The 15,493-nt window shown below is 41.4% G+C and overlaps 1 protein-coding gene across 4 annotated transcripts in view; it reads left to right on the top strand.

Annotated features, from left to right (window-relative positions):
• The window catches only part of LOC129163042 (gastrula zinc finger protein XlCGF57.1), a 436,254-nt gene that overhangs the window by 382,796 nt on the left and 37,965 nt on the right, over positions 1–15,493 (top strand). For 2 of the 4 annotated variants that reach the window (XM_054739978.2, XM_070546152.1), the window contains exons 2-3: positions 15,229–15,317; positions 15,413–15,487. The exons of 1 other annotated variant lie outside the window; for it this stretch is intronic. The gene's annotated coding sequence lies outside the window, so the exon portion shown is untranslated. Of the gene's footprint in view, positions 1–15,228; positions 15,318–15,404; positions 15,488–15,493 lie in introns of all 4 variants that reach the window. One more of the 4 variants, XM_070546153.1, reaches the window with a different exon arrangement.

Below are 15,493 nucleotides of genomic sequence, written 5' to 3'. Positions count from 1 at the left end.
TTTTATACCAATCACTGCTGAAGACTGCGTTGTACCTCTGGAACAAGGACATCAAACACCAAGTCCAGAAACTGGAACTCTCTCTTCTTTATTAGTTTATCTATTCCTGAGCATGAACCAATCCGCTCTGTCAGCTCGTCAACCTATAAAACACGTTAACATAAAAATGAACAAAACATTCCTCTCAGCATTAGACAACGGACCCAGGTGGCCCACTGACCACGCATCCACATAAATAAATGTGATGCAGCTTATTGTAAGTCAGTATACATTTACCTGTGCATCAGCAAAGTGGAACATCAGTGGCTTTAGTCTTTGCTTTAATTTAAGCGAGACACCTGGATTGTGCCACAGATACATGAGGCCAGACTTCACTCCACCGCTGCAGAGATCCTTATACAGAGTCTGAGTAGAGACAAGAGTTAAAAATAAGCAACATTACCACAGAAAACAAGGGATTGCATTATCCTATGTCCAATTTTAGAGTCTTAATTTATTATAATTAAACATTACCTTGATTTCACCATCTGAAATCACTGCCTGGGTTCCATTTTTCAAAGCCTCGATTGTCCTGGAATTTAGATAAAAATACATCTTATTAGCAAATGAAGAATACAAGCACATGTAAGGAGTTTTGTCAGTGTCACTTGAAGAAGTCCGATATTCATTTTAGATCTATATTTAAGGCCTGTAACTCCTGAATGATTTGCAGCTACATGTGCTTAAATCCGATAATATTAATATAAACCAAACCCGATCAAAGCAGTCAGTCGACAAAAATATCTATTTTTTATAAGGTTAGGATTATTCTGAAACAGAATCAGAAGGAGGGCGGCATTAATTAGAGAAGCGGCTACTATTTCAAAGTTATTGTACCTGTTGCAGGACACCTGATTTGTGCAACCACAGTAGAATGACCCAGCACACCACACACAATAACTGAAAAATATTTAGAGATATTGAAAGCTAAGCTTGTCCAGAAGATACATTTTATTTCTGGGTGCACAGGACCAGTTCCAGTGTGGGCCAGATGCTGAAAAATAAATTCATAAATCTGTCTTTTTTGAAGTTTCACAAATCAGAGGAAGGTTTCACAAATCACAAACTATGTTTTATGCATTCCTACGAGCCCAGAATAATCTAAAACAGGTTTGAAGAGTGTATGTGTTGTAGGTTTTGAGCTAGAGCAGAATAAAAATGGTCAGAGTAGAGAAAAATTGGGTGTATTAGCCCTTTAGCCATTTCCCGAATCGGAAGCTAACTTTAGCCTCGTATGAAAACTATAGTGATTGAAACCACTTACAAATCTCTGAAAATCTACACTTTTTAATTAAAAAAGGGTATTAATAACGTTTCAGTTAAGTCAGTATTAGAAATTGTGGTCTTTATATCGTGTCTAAATTATATATAAAGTTAATAGTATTACTTTAACTGTTTTAACAAACAGGGAGACCAGAAAAATCAAATAGCTAAGTTAAAGCTAAGCTACAATTGCTGATAGCTTTATTTATGTAGCTTTTGTGTTAGCTTGTGAACTCCCTGCATTCGTTTAAAGACTGCGTGTTAATATTGATACAATTAGCTATGAAACACGGTGCCTTTGCAATAATTCTCTGGTAAAGCTTTAAACGCTATAGTGCCTACATTTAAGAACTAAGAACGGTTGCAACAATTAGTTAATTTCATCCTTATCTTTCTTTATCTATCATCCTTATCCTTACCTTTCCTCAACTGAAACCCGCCGAGTATGGTTGAAACAAAAACAACGTAGCGGCCGCCAAAAAAAGACCAACTTCCTGCCGAGGTCTTTCGCTCGTCGATTTTCCGGTAAAAGTAATGACACGCCATCTTGCTCTCGACACACCAGCTGATGTCTGCAGCCAGGTCCTACTCTGCCGCTGCGTTTTGGTGCTGCCTTTTTTTTTTCAATATAACTTTATTTAGCACATTTTGAACATACAATTGTAAGACATGAAACACATAAAGTATACCATTGTGGTATTACAACGAAGAACGACAGAAATAATGGAGACATGGAGAAAAACGAAAAAAAAAAGAAAATAAATAAATAAAAGAGAGGTTTGGAAGAGGTCAAGTCAATCGAACAGTTTCAGATGGTTGCAATTGTTAACAGACTTAAGAGCCTTGGTGTTTTTTGATGAGGAGATCGTCCTTATATATTGTTCAAGTTCCATTTTTAATACAAGAAGTTCAGGTTTTTTGCCGAGGACTTTGCTTTTGTGTATGTGAAATTTAGCCAAAAATAAAAACATATTTACAAAGAAGAAAGCATCGTTGTCCTTATTAAAATTATGAAGACCAAAAATAACATCTTTGTAGTATAGTTGAAAGTTAGGGAGAACAGAGTCATTAATAAACTAACTTGTGGAAGTCCTTCCAGAATTTACTTGTAAATTTACATGACTAGAACAAGTGAGAAGCTGTTTCAGGTTGCTCTTGACAAAAGGTACAACTTACATTTATATCAGCTATAAATTTTGACAAATATTGTTTGGTAGGGTAAAACTTGTGAATTAATTTAAATGTAATCTCTTTAACTTTGTTCGTTAAAAGAAATTTTTGTGGTAAGGTCCAAACTTTTTTCCATTCAAATTCAAATTCAAAAATACTTTATTAATCCCAGAGGGAAATTGATTGCTGTAGTAGCTCAGGATAATAATAATAATCAAGTCATCAAAGAGTTATTGTATATTACAATGGCTGTTGGCAGGAAGGATCTCCAGTAGCGGTCAGTGTTGCAGCGAAACTGAAGAAGCCTCTGACTGAAGACACTCTTCCGTTGTCGGACAGTCTTGTGAAGAGAATGCTCAGGGTTGTCCATAATTTTCTTGATTCTCTGGAGAATCCTTCTTTGCATGATCTCCTCCAGTGGTTCCACAGTCGTCCCCAGAACAGAACCAGCCTTTTTTATTAGGCTGTTGAGCCTAATATTTAATATATATTCAATATCTGTTACAAAATTAGCCCAATAAGATATGGTTGATGGAACAGAAATCATTGTATCCTGAAAGAGAGTTCTTATTTTGCTATTCACCGACTTATGCGAGGAAAAACAAATGTTGCCAAGAGAAGAATGTAACACATCCGGGCGACTGACTGATAGTGGAGCTAGGGTTGTCACGGTATGAAAATTTAACCTCACGGTTATTGTGACCAAAATTATCACGGTTTTCGGTATTATCGCGGTATTTTTTAAACGGTGTTGCATATGTTCAGAAAGCATTGATAGTCCTGTTCTACACAAACTGAAATAGTTTTGAAAAGGTTTAACAGTGTTTATTAAACCTAAAATAACACAAAGCCTTAGCAAAAGTGCAACTTTTCACAAGTAAAGGAACAAATAGCTTCTTTTTCTGGAACATGTTACAGTAGTCAGTGCAGGTTTAAATTATACAAATCCAAACATTCAAAACATAAACAATATGTAAACAAATCAAAGAAACACCACTTGTTTTCTCATATACTTGTTTTCTTCATTATCAAAATGAAAATCTAAAACTCCAGTCCACACTTGACTTGAGCACTGTACAAGTCAACCTTAAAAAAATATGTATTTAAAATAAATAGCCACTTTAAACAAATTACTAAAATAACTTCTACACTATGTAATCAAATCCAAATGTTCAAGTATAAATGGCATTGAATAAGTAAACAAATCAATGACAAGGAACTAATTGTATATTTCTCTTCATCATCAACAAATAAGATGCTTCATCCAGCAACAGGATGTCCGTGACACGGTTTAAATGCTGGCAGAGGACGCTGCGGCTGCAGTGTATAGTGGCTCGTTGCATTCTCCCTCAACCAAAAGTCCTCACGTCATGCATTTAAGCTAAAATGCTAATGTTAACTTACCTTGCACCGGCTGTAGAGACGCGGGTGATGGTCACACAGATGTGCCATTAGATTTGAAGTGTTGCTGCCTTTTGCAGACACTTGTTTCCTGCACGTTCTGCAAACGGGATAGCAGTCTTCTATTAACTGTCCCTCAGCATTTTTCAGAAATCCAAAATATGCCCATACTTCAGTCTTCTTTGAGGGCTGATGGATGTCCTGGGCGCTGCCGTCTCCTCCTTCGGCCATTATTTCAGCTTCAAAGTTTAGGTGCCGTTGCAAACTAAAAAGTGCGTGTGCGCGCCGCGGGAACTTCAGCTGAAACGACGGTGGCTGGTAAGGGTCACCGCGCTGAAACCGCGGCCACGGTAAACCCACCGAGATAATTTAGTTTTTTAAAAACTGGACGGTTATTTTTATTGTCAACTTTTTTACTGGGGTTTACCGCTATACCGGTTACCGTGACAACCCTAAGTGGAGCGCTGTGTGAGCATCTGAACAACATAGACAGACCGGATGGGATGGCATCAAACACTATTGAGAATTCTCTAGGCGTTATTGGTATATTGTATTTCCTAAGGAATTCAGAGTAATTGTATAAAAGCCCTTTTTCATCAAATAACTGGCTAACCAAGATGATTCCATTATTAAACCAGTTATTTAAAAAAATAGTTTTATTTTTTATAAATAATATTGCAGTTATTCCAAATAAAACAGTTTTGCGGGGAGAAGTTGTGTTTGTAAATCAGTGCCCATGCCAAAAGAATTTGTTGATGGAAGTGAGAAAGTTTTAGTGGTATTTTGGGAATGCTGTAATTGCAGAGCAGTAGGAAGTTAAGGCCACCTAAATTAGAAAATACATGATGTGACAGGGGTGGACATTAACTTCAAAGCCAGCCGGGCCGGTAACTCTGAATATTTACCGGCCCTGCCAAGAATCTACCGGCCCCGCTGGTCAGCTGCCAAAACGAGTCAAAATAACAAATGAACCGTTTTAAATGTAATAAACCTTTATTTTGTACACATTCACAAACATAATAACGTATTCAAGTTTGAATTTGTTTGTTCCGTCAACAAAACTCGATTTTGTCGTCACATACTTCCGGCATACAACGCAGTACATCACCAACTCCGCTTTGCTGTACTCGAGCCATTGGCTGTGTTCGAGATGAGCCGGTTCTGCGCAGATTAGACCAGCGGTGATCGGCGAGCAGTGCATGCCGGTTAGATTTGTGTCCCAATTGACGCCGACTTGCTCTGACGTCATGCATACGTAGGCAACGATAACCTCGTGAGATCAAGGCGGCCGCAGATTTTAGAGCAAGGTGCTGCAGTTGCTCTCTACCGGCTGCAAAACCTAGAGGATGACGGGAAACGCCTGGCTCTCACCTGATCTAAGATCTGATTGGTTCATATTTTGATCCAAACATCCGGTGGTAGAACATGAAATGTTAGTTGGTCACATGTATTCTGTAAATCATGTTACGTTGATGATGACAACTATATAGGCCATAAAGAGAAATGTGTTTTGTTTTCTTTTGTCACGTTTCCTATGAGCACACTAAAGCTACAGCTGCTAACCTTTACTTATTATTACAGTCATGTCTCCATATACAATATATGATATCCACAAGCACGTGAGGATGTGTTTCAGCTGCTAACAGACACTAGAATTAAAATTGAACAAGTGTGAACGCTAACGCAATATCTTCAGCCATCGTCACCCCCGAGCTACACATGTAGGGAAGTCCAAGAGATTCAACTGGCAGAAACAACTGGTTCAGACAGACAGACAGACAGACAGGTCCATCCGTCTCTCTCTCTCTCTCTCTCTCTCTCTCTCTCTCTCTCTCTCTCTCTCTCACTCTCACTCTCACTCTCACTCTCACTCTCTCTCTCACTCTCACTCTCACTCTCTCTCTCTCACACTCTCTCTCTCTCTCTCTCTCTCTCTCTCACTCACACGTAGAGGAAAAGGGCTGAGAAAAGATAGAGGAAATGGAGGACAAGTAGTTAAAAGAAAAAACTACAGCTGAGCCGAGGCGCGCCTCGAATGGGGCGCGTCTGATCTGAACTGAGGAGCGGCGAGCAGCGGCCGGACTTCGTGAGCGATTCGCTTCGGGCGCTTCTGCGGCCGGTGTTTCGCCGGCTTTCAGCCACTCCCCCCGCTGCTTCCGTCTTCTCTCGCCTGTTTTCCAGGTGAGCCGCTGCTGGACTCGAACACGGCCATTCTCTGTGCCTCCCATCTTCTTTAAACCGCCAAGAATCATTCCACCTACGCACACGCTTCTCTGCTTCATACCGTTTCGAACTGTCTCACTTCTCCTCACCAGTTTTAAAGCGTTTTGCCAGAGATTTCATCAAGAAATCCCATCCCTGTGGTGGCGCGATCTCCCTGCGTGCTTGTGTGTTTCTAGCGTGGTTCCACTTCATCTTTAATAGTGAACTTATAGTTCACGTGACTATAACTAGAATGTGCAGTACGTGCACGAATCGTACAAGTGCAGTACGTGGCTAGAGGCGCGCAGGTTCACGCGCGCGAAACGAAAACGGCAGCTTCCTACAGGGCGGGGCCATGATGCAGTTGAAAGCCGGTGTGTAAATGACAAATTAAGCTTGGGCGCCACCCGGGCAGTAAGTCGTCAAGTATTTACCGCCCAACGAGAAAATTTAGCGCCATTGGCGCTCGGACGCTTTAAAGGTCCACCCCTGTTCTTCAGTCCAGAAGGCAAATCTTTGTCCATGCCTTTAGAAAACAACGCCAGTCTGAATGGACTCTAGTTGTGGACTGCTGCTTTCTTCAGTATGTTCAGTCACAGGGTTTACAGTAAGCCACTTTCACAAACATCTGTCTGACCTGATGTCTTGCCTGAACCAAAGCTGCAAATATGATGGTGCCAGTTTGTCTAAAGTGCCTGCCATACCCCTCAGTGCCGAATCTCTCCAGCAGCTGAATACACCACCACAGGCGAATTGCTGGCATTTCCTCCTGAAGACAAATATAATATAAGGTTTATGAAGACTGGACACTGGCACAGATACTTTGGTGGTACTGTCTGAAAAAGCTTACCTCTGTGAAAGATGGTGGAGATGAGGTGCAGATGCAGAGAGCATACTGTAAAGTAAAATCAGTCTTTAACATGTTAAAATGTTATATTCAAGTAATGGCAAGAAAATTCTCACCATCAGTATAAAGATGCCGCAGCAATTTCCCATGAACTGCTGGGGAAAGAACTGTAAAAAGAAAAATGATTCATTAAATGAGAAGAGCCGACATGCACCAGCTAGTTGTTAACTGCATTATGATGCACCTGATGAGCTTTCAAACTTTTGCACTGAAAACATACCTCAAGGTCTCTTCCTGTTTTCTCCACCCAGAATCCAGAGTCAATGAAGCCTGCTACTCTCCTGGCATTGTAGAGAACACACATAACACACCAATCAAATGTTTGCCATAAAACAAAAATAAATTCATGTTGTAGGGATGTAACAATACTTTTTCAAACTGATACGATACAGATAACTGGATCCGAGTACTTGTTGATACCAAGTACTAGTGCTAATAATTCTACCACACAATGGAATGAATCGGAAGGCAGTTTTATTTTCTGCAGTGCTTGTTACAAATAATGGTGAATTAGATTAAAAAAAAAACATATGAATTAAAATGACCACAAAATTCAAAGTTCAAGTGAAAAATAAACATTTTCTGTGAAAGTTTTGCAGTTTCCACATTTAAAGTATCGGTTCATAGTATCAGTTAACTAAACTATACAGATACAAGTTAATTAGAACAGTATTGGCCTGGATATCAGTATTGGTGCATCCCTATCATGAAGTAGCCTTAGAACGAGGCTGCCTCCCAAACCTTTAAGCCTAAGAACGAGGCTGCTTTTAGACAATCTTTCCAAAGAACACAAGAGGCCATTGAACAAGGCCAGAACAAATTTTCATTTTAGTGTCAACCTAAATGTGGTTCGGTAGAGATCATCTCCAAAACCATCAGGGCGAAGTGAGTCCAGAAACAGTATCTGTCTCTCAGCTACCAATATAGCCTGAAATAGACATGTTAGTATCATCCATGAAAACACGACATGTCAACCTCTGTTATTTTCTATCAGATGAAAAAACACAGAGCAAGAAAGATCAAGGGCACTCACACAGAGCAGATAATGGTCAGCTTCACCTGCCTGCCGACTCCAAGCAGGAAAAAGCAGGATGTCCTTGGACCTAAAGTTTTCCTACATGTATTGGTACAAATTAGTAAACATGCACATGCAGGAGTAAAACCAACAAAAACATACCGGCAAGCAACGCAGCAGGTTGACTTGTGGATCCTTCCAGGTGGCCACGACATAGAGGTCAGCAATGTGAACATCTTTTCCCTAAAGGAAACACACACAAAACAGCAAAATCAATACACAACAACCATTCATGGCTATAACCAAAGAAAAGGTGTACCAGTACGACAGATTACATGTCTTTGTGCAGCTTCCCCCACAACCTTCAGACAAGCGTTCCCAATCTGAAAGAAATAGCAAAAAGCTATAGAATGCAGTTTCATTTACTATTCTTAAACTCTTACATTTCATTATCTTTTCTCTGCAGTGCACTAGACTAAGTAACAAGATGTACTTACAGTAGATTCCATGGACTGTTCCAAACCCAGGCTCCAAAAGTCTTCCCGAGTTAGGCAGATTTGGTCTTCCTTCACTAGGAGTTCTCCTGGAGGTCGGTTTTGGCCCAAGACATATTCCACCTAAATGAAGAGCATTTCATGTGATTTTGCTTCAGTACAATATAGAAAATAATAAAGATTAAAAGGGCAACTACAAAATAAGGCTGGCATTGTTTCTCATGCTTCAGCAATTCTAAAACTATCATCGACTTTGACTTATTGAGGTCTAACGTGACTGCATAGAAATGTGCCGTACCAGACTGGACTGAAGAGGGTCCAAGTCTTTCTGCCACTTTGCTCCTGGGCTGGCATACTGATGATCAATCTGCCATTCAGGAGTCCCATATAAGTGGTCCAGAAGAAACTTCCCATCAGTTGGTGGATCTGATAATATACAAATATGTGGCATGACATACAAACTTAAATCCATTTTTAACATTAAATCAATATTGAACTGTGACTTCTTATTACTTCTCATACTGTATGCTTACTTTTTGATCTGTGGTAGTTCCTCAGCCTGGACACGTTTACCTTCTGGCAAGTTGCTCCCTTCACAATAGTGGCCACCCACTTTGGTGTGATGCTGGCCACAGTGTACGGTCCTTGGTGATGGCTGGAGAATGCATCTCCCGTGCGTCTCCTTTTTGGATCTCCTGACAAAAGCACGTCATCGCCTGCTTGAACAACACACTGCCTTACTAGCTTCCTTTTCCGTGTTCCAAAGGCCTTCCTCTGGGTGTCCTGTGCCCTCTCAATATTGCGAAGAACCTACAAAAACATTACATGAAAAGCAGAGAGAGAAATATAAATATTTATTATTCACCAGGCCGCCATGGCAATGCTCATTCTGGAAATATAGAAATACAGAAAAGTTAGCTACTAAAGCAGAAAAAATGTTGAATACACAATAAAAAATGAGAACTGTATTAACCACATTTCCCCTTTTTTCCCTTGACAAATCTCCTTTCCCTGTCAGTCAGCCCTCTTCAAATGTACAGACCGTTTCATTCAGAACCGTCATCTCCTCAACTCTTGTGTCGATGTCCTCTTCTGGGTCTGCAACCTCAAAGTCATCGTCCATGGGACAGGCGTTCATCACAGCAGGAAGACGTGGATGTCGGTGGAAGAGCAGGAAATAGGGACTGTGGCGGGTGGAGTGCTGATCACACAAAATCTCTCCCATTAATTCATTTTCTCTTGCACTTGTCAATAACTTCTTTTTTAATAAGCTTAAGTTTAAACACATTCTTAAGACGACGCTACACTGTGAAGCAGCGTAAAAGTCATACAAAATGTCAAAATAGGAATACCTGCTTTGCAGTGTTGATGCCGTACACCACAGCAGCAAGGTGAACGTCCCAGTCATCGTGGTTCTGGTTCACGTACTTTCTGAGAGCACGCTTAATGTTCTGGTTGGTCCTCTCATCCTTTGAGTTGTATTGCAGAATAGATAAAGAAGCATGACTGATTTCACATGAGTTACTCAAGGTTAGATTTCCAAATGCTAACCTGCCCGTTGGTCTGGGGGTGGTACGCACTGGAAACAGCATGTTTAATATTCAGCATGCTGAAAATGCTGTCGTTGAGCTGCAGTGGCATGAGCAGACTTGGTCTAAATACATCATCTCAAATGTCAAGGTACGACTAACACTTTCACAAATTTTACCTGGTTCACAAACTCCTTTCCTTGGTCAGTGATGATCTTCCTCACCATGCCAAACATGTATAACTTAGAAGTCATGACTGCAGAGACCTCAGCAGCAGTCTTAGACTTAAGAGGTTCTGCAGTCACCCACTTCGTATACAGATCGGTCATGGTCAGGACATATCGGTTCCCTAGACGTGTTTCTGGGAGTGGTCCAATTAAATCCATGCCCAGCACCTCCCAAGGTTCTTTTACCTGCAGGTCACAGAACTTATCAAGTGAAAATTTAAAGCTAACCTGCAGCAGACAAGCTTATTAACTTGAAAATTAAATGTAAATAGCTTTAAGATGTACCTTGATGGGATGTAATGTTGGTGCCACGGTCTTGATTGGGTCATTCATCTGGCAGCGATGACAACATCTGACCTGAAAGGCGTATTCCAAACAATATGTCTAGGAAACCCTAAACCAGCTGATGTAAATTGATAATAAAAAAAAGACATAAACTAATGTTGAAATTAAGTGTGCAAGTACCGTAAATCCTCTAATAAAGGCCGGTATTCAATTAAAGACCGGGTCTCCAATTTTGGCCGGTGTCGGAGTCAGCGGAGGTAAATAATGGCCGGTCTCTTATTGTGGCCGGATGGAATGTGGTAACAAGCAAGTACGAGCGTCCCAGCGGCAGGGTTATAGTCCCGTAAACAACCAGCAGGAGGCAGTAGGGGTTCACGCAGACCTTTATTAGGCTTTTTCTACAATGCTTTGTAACGCTACAGACACGATCCTCTATCACGCTCCTACCACACAGAGTCATGGTGTCAGTTAACCATAGGGCTGCTCAATTAATCGAATTTTAATCACGATTACGATCTGAGTTTTGAACGATTATATAAAACAAAACAAGCCGATTATTTGCTCCTCCCGCTTGCGCTGCCCTGAGTTGCAAATGAAGCGCTCCTCCACAGTGTTGCCAACTTAGCGACTTTGACGCTATTTCTAGCAGCTTTTCAGACCCCCTTCTTGACTTTTTAATCCTAAAAGTACCTAGCGAACACCTCAGAAACATCTCTGGTAACCCTTAGCTACTTTCTGGATAACGGTCGTCGACATTTCCTGCAGGTTAGCTAAACACTCCGCCTGAGCTCCGGACCGTTCTTCACAACATTAGGAAAGGGAATGATGCAGTGATGTGTCGGTCGCTAAAGACAGCTCTCGGAGCCGGCTCCCTGTTGGATTAACCAGAGTGAGTGACACACACACCGTACCTGCGGACTCCTGAGCAGCTAAAAACAGCTAAATGTGCGCGTGCAGCGTGCTAAACACACGTGCAGCTTGCCCGATTGCTGTGAGACCGGGTTGGGGGGTGGGGGGTGCAGCTGTGGTTGGGACAATTATTACATTAACTGATGAACTTGTAAATAAATAGTTTATAAATAAGGTAGAAATAAGTTCCTCACGCTGATAACTAATAACTAACCTCTCTGAGGACACGGTGCTCCTACAGCACCTTGACACGACTCAATAAATGTTATGCAACATTTTGTGAACATCAATTTATTTGCATTTATTTGTTATAAATGCCACTGTATAATTCTTGCTGTCAGTATTTGCAAGATATTGGTATTTGGGTCTGTACTGGTTAGACTTAAATGAGTTAAACCAAGGTCTATAGCCCTTGGGTCATAGACTATGAGCTTTAAGTATATTGGTCTTTTTATACTGGGAATCAGGAGTTATTTTAGTGATCATCTTGTTTCTTATTTTTGTCCTAATTGTGCCCTGAGCAATTTTATGACTGAATAAAAACAAATAAAATCATCATAAATTGAAAAATCGTCCTAAATAATCGTGATCTCAATTTCAGTCACAAAAATCGTGATTATTATTTTTGCCATAATCGAGCAGCCCTAGTTAACCATGCTAATTCAACCCACTCCACAGAACACACATCACCTTCCCTGTGGCTTACATAACACTCACACAACACGCAAATCAGCACATAGGAACTAACAGAACGATAGGAAACACATATAACACAATACCCAGAATGCACCTGGCTTACAACCCCAGCCAGGTCATTACACTATCAAGTTCAAAGAGAACGTGCTGATTATGCTGCAGAACACTCTGGAGAGCAGCAGTAGGGGTGTATGAACTACAGTATTCCCTCGTTTATCGCGGTAGATGCGTTCCAGACCTGGCCGCGATAGGTGAAAATCCGCGAAGTAGGGACTCCCAGCATGCCCCTCGCGGGGATTCCCTCCACGTCGCACCTACGTCACAAACCGCGGCTATAAACGGATGTCGCCTTTCCAGCTCACCACTCAGTCATCGTTTCTTCAGATTCATGATCAGAGTTTCCAACCTACCGATCCAAACCACGAACTATCAGCTCATAGTAAGTTATCTTACTTACTTCTGGAAAGCCCGGCATTTCCGTGTCACTTCGTTGACTCTCGAACGCTCGGGGGTTTCCTAGAGCAGCCGGCGTTTCACCGACGCTATCACTTCCGCGTCTGTGAAACCACGCTCCCTATTGAATTATCGAATGATCACATTCTCTGTGATCAGCAACGCGCTGTGCCAGACCGTAGGTACTGACACGCGATCGTTCATGTCAGTTCATTTCCTTTAATGTTTTCTGTCTTTTATTTGCGCCTGATGCGTTTCGCTGCATGCTGTGGAGCGGGGCGCTGCTGGGCATCACCTTGTCCTCCGACGTACTGATCACTGATACGGCCGCCAAACAGCAAGCGCTCCGCTGTTTTTGCGGTCGGTAGATCTTTTAGAACTGCAGTTCAAAGGTAACTCATAAGGTGAATATATATGAACCCAGGTAGCAGTTTCTCTTTAGGATTGAGAGGAGATGCAGGAAGATAATAAACAGGCAGGACAAAAATAGTCAAATAAAAACAAGTTAGTTTTTGTACCTGCTGTTGCAACAAACAGACACCATTGAAGGTAATCAGAAGTGAGGAACAGAAAATGAAATAATTATTTTAATGTTTAAAGCAGCAGGAACTCCGAGAGGCTGCAGGCGCATCAGTGAGTTTGCGGCTGCTGCGCAGGGGGAGGGGGGAGAGGACTGAAGCAGGAACTACCGTTGTTAAAAGAAATGTGTTTAACTTTGAAAATGTGGGCGCAATTTTAATTGTCAAAAACTCCAGCGAACCATTTGTTCATTTTTCTCAAATAGAAATAGAGGCCTGCCTCTAATACTGGCCCTCCTTCCAATAAAGGCCTGGAGCTTGATGAGCTTGAGTCAAATACAGGCCCGGGCCTGTATTAGAGGATTTACGGTAAACACATTCAATTATATAGCCTACAGATGTTTTAGAAGAAATTATGACGACCTGATTTAGCTTCTTCACTCAAATATGGCCATTACCCATTCAGCGATGTCCTGGTTCAATGTTGGCCAGTAATAGCCAGCAACAACCCTGTTTCGGGTACCTCTGACACCATTGTGGTTCTCGGTACCAGGGTTATTGTGGCATTCCATCAAAACAGACTTCTTCTCCTCCTCTGACATGACTACCAGGCGCATGCTCTGCATACTGGGGCCAGTGTAGAAGAGTCTGTTGTCTGGAACAAGATAAAAATGAAAAAAAAAAGATGAGAGTTGCTGACTAAAGTAAATTGAGATGTCTGACAGATATTAAAGTTTGAGATCTGCACCAATATGGTACATTTACCTCCAATTGCAATTATCTTTAATATATATATATATATATATATATATATATATATATATATATATATATATATATATATATATATATATATATGATAATATGATATTGTATTTACGATTTTTTTTATCTAAAATAAGACCACATACCAAGATGTAGACCTATATATAGAGTTTCGATATTACAGACGATGCTACACTGTACACTGATATTACTCGTTACACCATCCTAAATCAACGCAGGCATCATGCAACTTAAGAACAATAACTGAGTCTGTACCCTCAAGCAGCAAGGGCAGCTGTAGACCATGATAAAAGATCATCTTTAATTTTCGTACTTACCTTTAAGTCTGTAATTAGGCGCCATTCTTCTTATTTTACAGCGCTTTTGTTCAATCGCCGGAAGCTCTCCGTTGAGGAGAAAATCATGAATTTCGTTGTAAATGGAGGTATCCATTGTTTAAACGTCCCGCAGTCGGTAACTGTCGCAAAGTTGGCAAAGAGAGGAAGTGACGTAAAATTCGCGCATGCGTGGTACCGATCGGGTTTCCGGTACGGATCGGGTAGCGACACTGCCAGCCCGTGTCCTCAGGCTGCGTTTATGGTGTGATCGGCTCTGCTTCAACCGTGCTTGGGCATTTGTATCAGTGTTGGGTGTGATGTCATCGCTTGCCTACTGAATCCTCATTGCTTCTGGGCAGAGAGTTCCCTTCTGTTCAGGCGTTATTAGCGGGAGGACCGGCTGAGTTAGGAGGTGTGGGGTGTGGCCTCGGAGGTGGTGGTCCTGTGTGCGAGTGTGGTGGTGCTGGGTTCTCACGTTGGTATGAACGCTCACTGCCGGGGGTGAATTCTTTATATTTTCTCTTTTTTTTGCCGGTTGGGGCTTCTCTGCCCCGAGTCATCTGCCTCCATCACTAGCCTCAGTCCTGCTTGTCAACACATTTTTGTTTGGTTTAAATTGATTGGTTCTGTTCCTGTTGTCATTAATTTTAGCATTTTTATGATATTTTACATGGCCAGTTCTTGTCTTTTAAGCAGTCATTTTCAGTAAAAGAAATTAAATGAATTGTAACTTCTGAAACTACGTCTCTGTCTGAATAAAGTGGAATGAATCTACATGCTTTGATTCCTTGGGCGAAATTCCCAAGGTGGTGTTAACAAAATTGCACTCGCGCAGGTACAATTGCCATACCTGGCGTCAACAGGTCATAGACCACTCCTGTATTGCCACAGATATAAAAACGAACTCTGCATTAGTCACACGCAGCTAAGCTCACCGTCTGTATGAGTGTCAGAAGTCTGATAAAATCAGCTGTAAAATAATGAAAACAACAGTAAAAATGCTCCTTTGATTTTTAGAGTCCACATCCAGAAGGCTGGAGCCGTGTTTCACTGACAGGCTGTCAGACCTGATGAGCTCAGCTGGGACAAACTGGTCTGATGTTTAGGTAAGTGAAGATCTGCTTCTCCAAGGCCTTGAGATGCTAGTAAAAATAATGTAGCCAGTGCTAATGTTACTTTTCTTCTCCTCTGAGGAACACAGAACGCTCAGATGTTGGAGCTTCACGTCACCTACTGAGGACCACCAGTAAAGGGACTGCGTCTGGACCAGACCAAAGTGAGT

The sequence above is a fragment of the Nothobranchius furzeri genome, chromosome 2 (assembly GCF_043380555.1).
Source record: "Nothobranchius furzeri strain GRZ-AD chromosome 2, NfurGRZ-RIMD1, whole genome shotgun sequence".
Classification (NCBI taxonomy): Eukaryota; Metazoa; Chordata; class Actinopteri; order Cyprinodontiformes; family Nothobranchiidae; genus Nothobranchius; species Nothobranchius furzeri.
This window is presented reverse-complemented; position numbering and strand designations above follow the sequence as displayed.